The following is an 8,933-nucleotide window of genomic DNA, read 5'->3' on the forward strand; positions in this document are numbered from 1 at the left end:
GGTTGTAGGTTGGTTAAAATAAAGAGAAGATGATTAAAATAGAATAAAATAAAATTATATATTCTGTTTCTGTGTGTGTGTGTGTGTGTGTGTGTGTGTGTGTGTGTGTGTGTGTGTGTGTGTGTGTGTGTGTGTGTGTGTGTGTGTGTGTGTGTGTGTGTGTGTGTGTGTGTGTGCGTGCGTGCGGGGGGGGGACTGTCAAATGTGTCTTCAGTGTTTGGGTGATTAACTGAAATGGATTATTATTTTGAGACTTATTTAGAGTCCTGCTTAGTACAAGTAAAAAACACTTTAGTAAAACTTTTGATAATAAAATACTTTGAAACATAGTTTTTTTTTGTCCAGCTCATGAATGTAGCCTGTGATAGTGTGATTAGTGAGTAACAAGTAAGAAGAAAACAAAATCAATCTTAACCCATGGTGCATGAATGCCCCACCACTATTGTGTCGGGTGGGTCCATCGTAGATCTACGATGAACCCACCCGACAACAGTGGTGGTCCCCAGGCTGCTGCTAGTCAGAATGGTGGTCCCTGGATCAAAACCAGTTGAAAACCCCTGATTTAGATCCATAAATGGTTGAACCAAACAGTAATTAGTTCTAGAACACTCCAGATATTCCCTATATTTATTTAATTTAGGTGGTCCATCCAATTAATAGTTTCAACGCAATTGGGGTGCGTGCAATCCAATACTAATGGGACAGCAATTTTGGGAAGCTACCATGAGCAAACCTTAGCAACAGACAGCTGGATACAATCAAGCCTGATTTATGCATTTGGTTGTGCACACCGCAAATGGAATATCATTCTACAAGCTTGCAACGTGTCAGGTTGCGGAACATTGCAGGCTTGTAGAACAGCTATCTTTGGTTTGTGATACCTGGCTGCGCACAACTAATAGCCTACTCAGGCTTTAGATGTACCATATGTATATCATACCATTAGATGATTAATTTAGCTTGAATTAATATGTGCAGAGATATTTACCATATGAAGGATTAGTGCCATTGGTTTATTTAATATCTTGTAAGTCCAATGGTACATTAGAGCCAGATTTGACTGCAGGCTCATAAGAATAAGTTGAAATCTCAAATTGAATCATATTATTCATTAACTACACTGAAGGCAATTAATATACTGCATTGCCCATACAGTACACACTTAACCATACGCAAACAAGACCACATTTGTTTATTTGTGTCATTGTATGTTATTTCTGTCATAGTGTCATCATCAGTATACAGTATATTGCCCTCTTCCCAGCCTGAGATGGTGCAGTGATAGTGATCACTAAGGGGCAAAATTCATTCAGAAGGCATTTTGTTTGGATTAAGTTTTCTGGGAGTCCATCTCGGAATACCGGATTTGGTTCTCTGTATTTTGCACAGGGCATTACCCCTAAAGAACGTGATGAAATGGAATCTAAGAGTCACTGAATGGATCCGAAACGATGAGATCATAGCTGATTGATTGATTGATTGCAGAATTACAGTACATTTCAAGCACAACTCAATACAAAGACCGTTAACTGAGTGGACGACCCAATAAAGCATTACACTTGTTTACAAGAGGGTCCACCTTGTTCAATTCATCAAAACATTTAGAGACGTACAAATAGACACTTCTATAGACAAAGAACAGAACAGCTACTGTTATCAGTCAAAAATGCAGTCTTTGTGGAAAAAGGATTAAAAAGTGCAGCAGCTTCTTTGTCACTGAAATCCAAATAAAACTTGATTAAAAGTGTCTCTTTGAAAAATGCAGTATGCACCTCATTTGCTTCCAGCAGCTGACAATTAACTCTGTACACAGTAAAGTCCTCAGTGTTATCCATTTGCTATTGTATCCATTTGTAACTCCAGATAGTGTGCAAATAGAACCACATTGACAGATAAGGGCCATTATGTTTCCATTTGTACACTCTCAAAGTTAAATTAACACTGTGTGTGTACATTATTTCTCTCTGCTAATGGCCTCAATACACACCTCTCTTTCTACCAGTAAAAAGCTGTTGAACTGTGTTTGTTCTAATATATTTTCTTTTATTTGCATATTTATACCATCTCCTGAGAGTTATGCACAATTTCAAGAAGCAATAAGTCCACATAGCTGTGAGTATGCTTCTTTACACTGAAATAAATCCAGGTCCAAAAACATGCAGAGTATGCTTTTGTACATAGTACACATGCAGCTCAAATAAAAGGACAAACTAGAGGCCACAGGCCTTTTGACCAACAAAATGCCAGATATTGCCAGAATGTCAGATATTGAGTTAAAAATCTAATATATTAAATGCTATGGCCTTGTGTAGTATTTGAAGAAGGAACCGAGTATTATTGAGTGGTTATGGACAGAGTGACATACAAACAGGCAGCTTCTTTACAATAGTTTCTCCACCCCTCTGTCGGCTTCATTTATAAATGTCTAGCATTACCTGGAATCCCCATCCAACCACTCATCGCATGGATCCTAGTAGAGATTCATTCTGGGGTGAACATTTGGCAAAAACAGCAGGTCGGCTATGTTAAACAATGTTGAGAACCGTTTGGGGACTCTGGTCAAATAGTATGTTATAGTTTAAGTAGTTGAGAAATTGTTATTGTGGCAGTTGAGTTTATATATTGTTAATCGAAATGGCATAGTGTAATTTACAGGTATCTGACAAAGATAACCCAAGAATGGCAAAGCGTTTGCAAATGACACAATAGACCAAGGAAGACTGAAGGCCCTTGCAAGTCCAATGTAAATTGTTATTGTATGTGCAAAAATAAATACATTGTTATTGGGATGTCGGGAAGTAGAGACATCTCTCTAGACTCATCTCTATGTGAAGTGAAAGGATCTGTGCAGAGCCCAGCAAAGCCATCACCAGTATGACGAGTACCAGCCTCTAGGAAACGGCCCCATTGAGATGCACAGTGGATGACCGGCAACGTGGCATTTATTAAATATGTCCCTATTTTTTTTGGAAGAAACTAAATAAATCGATACATCAAAATTGTCTTGATTTGAACAACAGTGCAAAATGTCAGCAGCAATTAGCTCACACAGTGGCTGCAGGAAGAGAGGCGGCCTGCTGTTCTCTGGCCTTTAGTTGGAGACTGGCTTTTTAACCTTGCTCCCCCCCCCCCCTCCTCTGGTTGATAAGCACAAAAAAAGCACAAAAAAAGTAATTTGTATTATTAGTTGTAGTAAATAAATAGCATGTATTGCCGAACGTGAAGAAAATGTTAACATGGGCCTAAATAAACACAGACTTACTTAAATGGTTCAATATGACAGCAATGTTAAAAACTACATTTTAAAGAAGGGATGTTTTTGCTGTCATAATAGGAAAACACATTTAACAAATCAAGTCTGTAGAAGTGAGTTTTTAGGAGTGACTTGAAAGCGTTTGCTGATCTAGCTTCAGGCGTTGTTCTTCTGCCAAAGTCATTATCTCCCATGCACATTAATTCACACATTACAGTATTCTCTCCCATGCACACACATTACACGGTAAACATCTTCAGTGTTCATTCAACCCTGGGGAGGTACAAAAGCTAAGGGAAGGGAAGTAAAGGGACCATGATGATGCTGACCACGAGGGACCATGTTAAATTAACACAGGAGAATTGTGTAGTAGTACAGATGGTCACAAAAAACACATTTTCATTTAGGCTTTACCAGTGTCATATGTCACATTATTGGTGACACAAACTTAATTTAACAATGATTTCATGACTGGTGCCATGTAAGTAAGCAGATTGAAATAGCTTGCAACCTAAGCTATGACTGGGTATAGCTTTATCTATGGCGATTCTTACTTGTGTACAAAGAATCACACACGTGTGAACTGAGTGGTGCAATTCCCCCCCCCCCCCCCCTCTCTCTCACTCTCTCTCTCTCTCATTAGAGACACAGCACTACCCCTCTCACTGTTTCTGGCGCCCCCTACTGCTATTATTAAGTCACATACTTGTGCTCACTTATACACACACAGGTACACGGACATTCCTGGTTGTAGGAGTGGTTGCACCACTCAAAAATATTTGTACAGTGTGTCGACACCAGAAAGTGTTCCAATTCACTAGATTATGATTCACCCAAATTTACCTGTGTTAAAAATAAAGCATTACCCAGCTTTCAACTGACAGCGTTTGGTTTCGCTTGCAGTCCTTGCTACTGTACAGCCGTGGAGAAGATCAATGAAAACAAAGCTATGTCAGCGCCACAGACAGCTCCAGTGTTACACACAGCGGAAACTTGTCAAGTTTGCATTTTCCTCTCCTACTGTACTTACATTTCAGAAAGGGAGAAAGGGTGTTTGAGTTTCTAGCTACAACATTTTTCACTGTGAATCTTGTTTGTCAGTGTGGAACAATTCATGCATGAGGGGAAAAAGAAACAAGCTTCAGAGAGTGCACAGTACTGTATAGGTGCTGGAACAGCATTAGCATAGTGCTGAATACAAGCTAGACTGTGATGACTGATGTCTGGGAGTTCTTCTTAGCATTGTCAACAGACATCAAATGTTCTGTGGATTATCATGTGATTTCGAAATCTGTCAATTTTATATACATTGAAGTTCTCCCCAACAATTACTTATTTTCTATCAATTACACTCCCCATGAAGCCTTGAATTCATGGATTATCTTTTGTTTTTGTCACATACCAAAGCCAATGATTTGATGGCAGGAGACTCAATTGACTTGCATTTGAGTCTCCTATACCAGAGACTCAAGTTTCAAGGCTGTGCTGGTAGAATATAAGTTGGTTTTTTTAGGTGAACTACTCCTTTAATCACTAACATAGTGTACACAAGTTAGGTTGTGTGAGAATGTACTGAGCTTATTGACCTGTGTGAGAATGTACTGACCTTATGGACCTGTGGACACAGAAGAGACATCTTTGCAGGATCGATGTCTTCAAGTGACCACAAGAAGTTGTCACAGATGAGAACAACTTTGCTCATGTCATGACTCTAGACATTTTCAGCCATCTTGGGAAGAGGGCACCGTTTCTGACTGTAATGAGAGGAGTAAAGAGTGAGGTGTAACATTTCTGCTTAATTTATACTTTGTCATATACAACAATACAACACATAGTACTACAAAGTAAAAGGCTTTCTGTCAACATCAGAACCAAGCTTAATTGTAATTAAAATGTATTTAATCTGAATGTGATCATATTACTTATTCAGCTTTCAGAAATCGTCCTTAACCTATCAATAGTGGCTATAAGCACATGGTGTCGGATTGATAACAAGAACCTGCAAATGATGCATAATAATTTCTAGCTACACAATAGGATTATACAGGCACATCTTAGTAAAATACAACAAAATAGAAAGCTTAGCCCCATGAATGCTATAAGTTATAGGACTTATGGTGCACACCAAGGGTTTGGTGAGGTGCCGACCTTCGATTGTTGAAGGCCCGAAATGTCAAATAAACAACTGCATAATGTATATGGAGCCGGAGTGTGCAACTTTTCCCCTCCTTTAATTTCACCTTAAACTTCTTACCATTCCTGAGTCCTGAAGGAACCCACTAACCTGAATATTTCTGAAGGGTTTTCTCTATGAAACAAAACCGCTCGAACCACTCCCTGCACGAACGCCCACACTTGTTTTAACCGCAGGCTATTTTCCAAACTGTTAAAGTTCTCCCTGCCTCCTTGTAGTTTTGATATTAGCAGTTGTAAGTAAGCCCATTCTTATTCAGTGTAGCTGCCAAAATATGAAATTGAGCCTGCAGCCCGAGGCCATAAGCTTCAATAGCCAACCAAAGTGTGACACAGCAATAGTCCATTCCGTACAAAAATGTATTGTCCTAAAGCATAATCCATTTTTGCTTCAGCGCCATGGCAGCACGATGGATCACACTGTACAAGTAAAATCCTCAGTGTTAATATAACTCTGAAGCTGTGCAAACTTATCCAAATGGACCACAAGTGTACACTCTGAGTTACAGTATTATGTACTTGGTCCAGTATAGTGTGTCAGACAGTGTAGTAAATCACCTGCTGCACAACCAAAAATGTATTTCCAGGTACAGTAGATAAATCTAGCACAGCGATAGTTCATTACAGACACAGAAGGCAGGAGGTTACTTCTAATTATCTCTCCCTGGAACCCCCATTCATTCGCTAACAGTTAATTGATATACTCCCACTAATCAGTCTGTCTGTTTCTCATTTGCTGCAAGCTAAGGGCCGATTCATACTCCTATTTTAGAGCCGAATAAAAGTCGGTTCGGCTCTGTAGTGCCTACAATGTGACGTCATTTGAGGTTCGAGGGGGCGGGTACCGTCCTAAAGTCGGCTCTTCGGTGCTACTGAAAATTTCTGACGAGCCGAAATCATTTCGGCACTACAGCGCCAAAACAGCGGTAAAATAGGAGTATGAATCGGCCCTAACTCACACAAGCCCCCACTATACAATCAGGTGGTCCGTTTAAGCAGTTACTATTCTGGTTCAGTCCAGTACATTCTAGCTGACACAGTGGTTGTTCAGATGTCAGTGTTCAAATTCCCTCCACCTCCCGAGCCTCCTCCCTTTGGTATGTAGTTCAGTTATAGGTGATTGTGATTTATGGATTGTATTATGATCATGTATGTATCCATGTGGTATATGGAATGCATTGAAAGTTATGTTGTTCATGTAATGTCTTCATCTTATGCTCTAGTCTAGCCTCTGGTTTGTTGTTGATATCAGAGCTGTGTCTTGGTGCACAGATAATCTGAGATATCAAATGTGATATGATATCAGAGCTGTGTCTCGTGCACAGATAATCTGAGATATCACATGAGCAGAGACACACCACCATACTAAATGCAGTAGCTTTGCAATAAATGGTTAATGGTCTTGGTCAATCCTGAGAATTCTTAATGAATTACAGGATTTGAGGGAGCAGTGATATTCATTATACTTACTGGAAGAACAGGACACTTATGATATTGTTACAAATGTCATATTGATATCCACAAGTTGACATAATGTTCTGGAGACTTTATATTGTGTAAATATCCATAGAATCTCCACCTTCCGACTATTTACATAACTCAAGGTGCGTTTCATTTTGGTTGCAAACATTTACACACAAGAGCTTTGACCACCTAAAACGTTTAATAGACTGGAGTCCCCATAGAGATTCAAGCTCCACTCCTTTTTTTCCTCTACATCAAATCTCTCCACCAAAAACAGCCGATGTGGATAATGCAAAATTACTGTTTACACATCAAAATGCCAGCTCTGTGAAAACGGTCTATTCTACACGGACAGAAGATAATGAAGAAAAGCCATCATCATAGCAATCATCTGGACTCCAGAAAAACACATGCCTACTCCCAGCCAATCTAAGCTTTGTCAACATATTGTACACAGCATAGTGGTTCTCAAAGTGGGGTCCAGGGACCACCATGGGTCCTTGAGGGGGGGCCCGGGGGCTAACTACATACTTTCGCTATTGGAAAATAGTTTTGCAATGCGTTGTGCGCTTAAATAGATCTGCCATTTTCAAAACATTTAGAAAATATTTTTTAACAAAATCCTCTGTTGTGGAGGGCCCTGGTACAGAATGTTGTTGATGGGGTCCGTGGTCAAATACTTAACAGTTTTGCGGTCCTTAGTTTCGTATGGCCGACTATGTTGACTCTCACAATTTTTTAATGTTTCTGTCATACAGTCTGGAGCATAGAAGCTCGGATCAGAAGTAAGCGATAAAAGTGATCAAGTCTCAGCATGAAATTGAAATCATGCTGCAGAAATTGAAATAAAAACATGAAATGTAAAGATATTTTAAAATAGGAACGGAAATAGCAGCTTCCTTGCTCAGATTTTGGTACATAGTTCCGGACTCAATCTAGCATTCAGAGATTGTGGAATAGTTGTCTGGCTACACGAGACTAGTGGGTCCTTGACGTACATTTAAAGAAACGACTGCACTATGGAGACATTGTGGTCGAATGGCAGTGACATTCTCATGTTCCAAAATACTTTGTCCAATAAGTCATCTTGGAAGTATTTTTGTGCTGCTCAGCATTAAAGATGCTCTTATCCAGATAAGTCTGTTCATGTCTTGGTAATAAATGATCAAGTGCATCAAAGAGCATGATATCGCAGGAGGATATAATATGGAGTATTAATAGTATGGAGGCCGGCATTCAGAAAATAATGAACTCACTTTTCACATTTAAGTCTTTGTGAATTTGCTCTGTGTTCTGCTTAATTGTCTCCTATAGTAGGCTAGCTTTAAACATTGGCGAAACTGGTATTAGTAATCCATTTTATTAACCAATTAATATAACCTTGACATTCAGATAAACCATGTAATTATACCCCAAGTAAAAATTTGCAAACGAGCATGTTGCCTAAAAATAATACTGGTGTTCCTTTAAAAAACTAAAGTAAAACGAATGGAGAATTATTATCATGAGTGACGTCACGTCGTTCGTTTAAATATTTATGGTCAGTTCTTGTAACGGCATTCTTCACAAGTTTATAAAAGCGAGACATTTGGAAGAAGAGGAGTCATGAATTCCCTCGATGGTGACCTATAGTATAGAGACTGGAACAATCATTCAGTCTGATCATATGAGCAACATGGTGCGTTTAGAGGAGGAGTGAGGAGTTTTTCATTGTCACTCATCAGTCATCAATGTCCAGAAAATCCTCACACATGCAAGGGAAGGAGAAAGGAAGAGGTGGTCGTCAAATTCCTCTGGGTTTCGAAGATGCGCATCCTTCCAGCAGCTTGAATTATCACTTATATTAGCACTCAAACATTACTTGGACAAACTTGGGAAAAGGCGGAATGATATGTTTTCCCCTCCTCCAGGCAACTTTGTTACATTATCCTGAATCAAAGTTTTAAAATGCTACTTACACACATGATGCCTCCGGCAAATATGCCTCGCCGGATCGTTCCAACTTGGATATTACTGCTGCTGG

This window comes from Protomyctophum parallelum (genome assembly GCF_964188405.1).
Source record: "Protomyctophum parallelum genome assembly, chromosome: 13".
Classification (NCBI taxonomy): domain Eukaryota; kingdom Metazoa; phylum Chordata; class Actinopteri; order Myctophiformes; family Myctophidae; genus Protomyctophum; species Protomyctophum parallelum.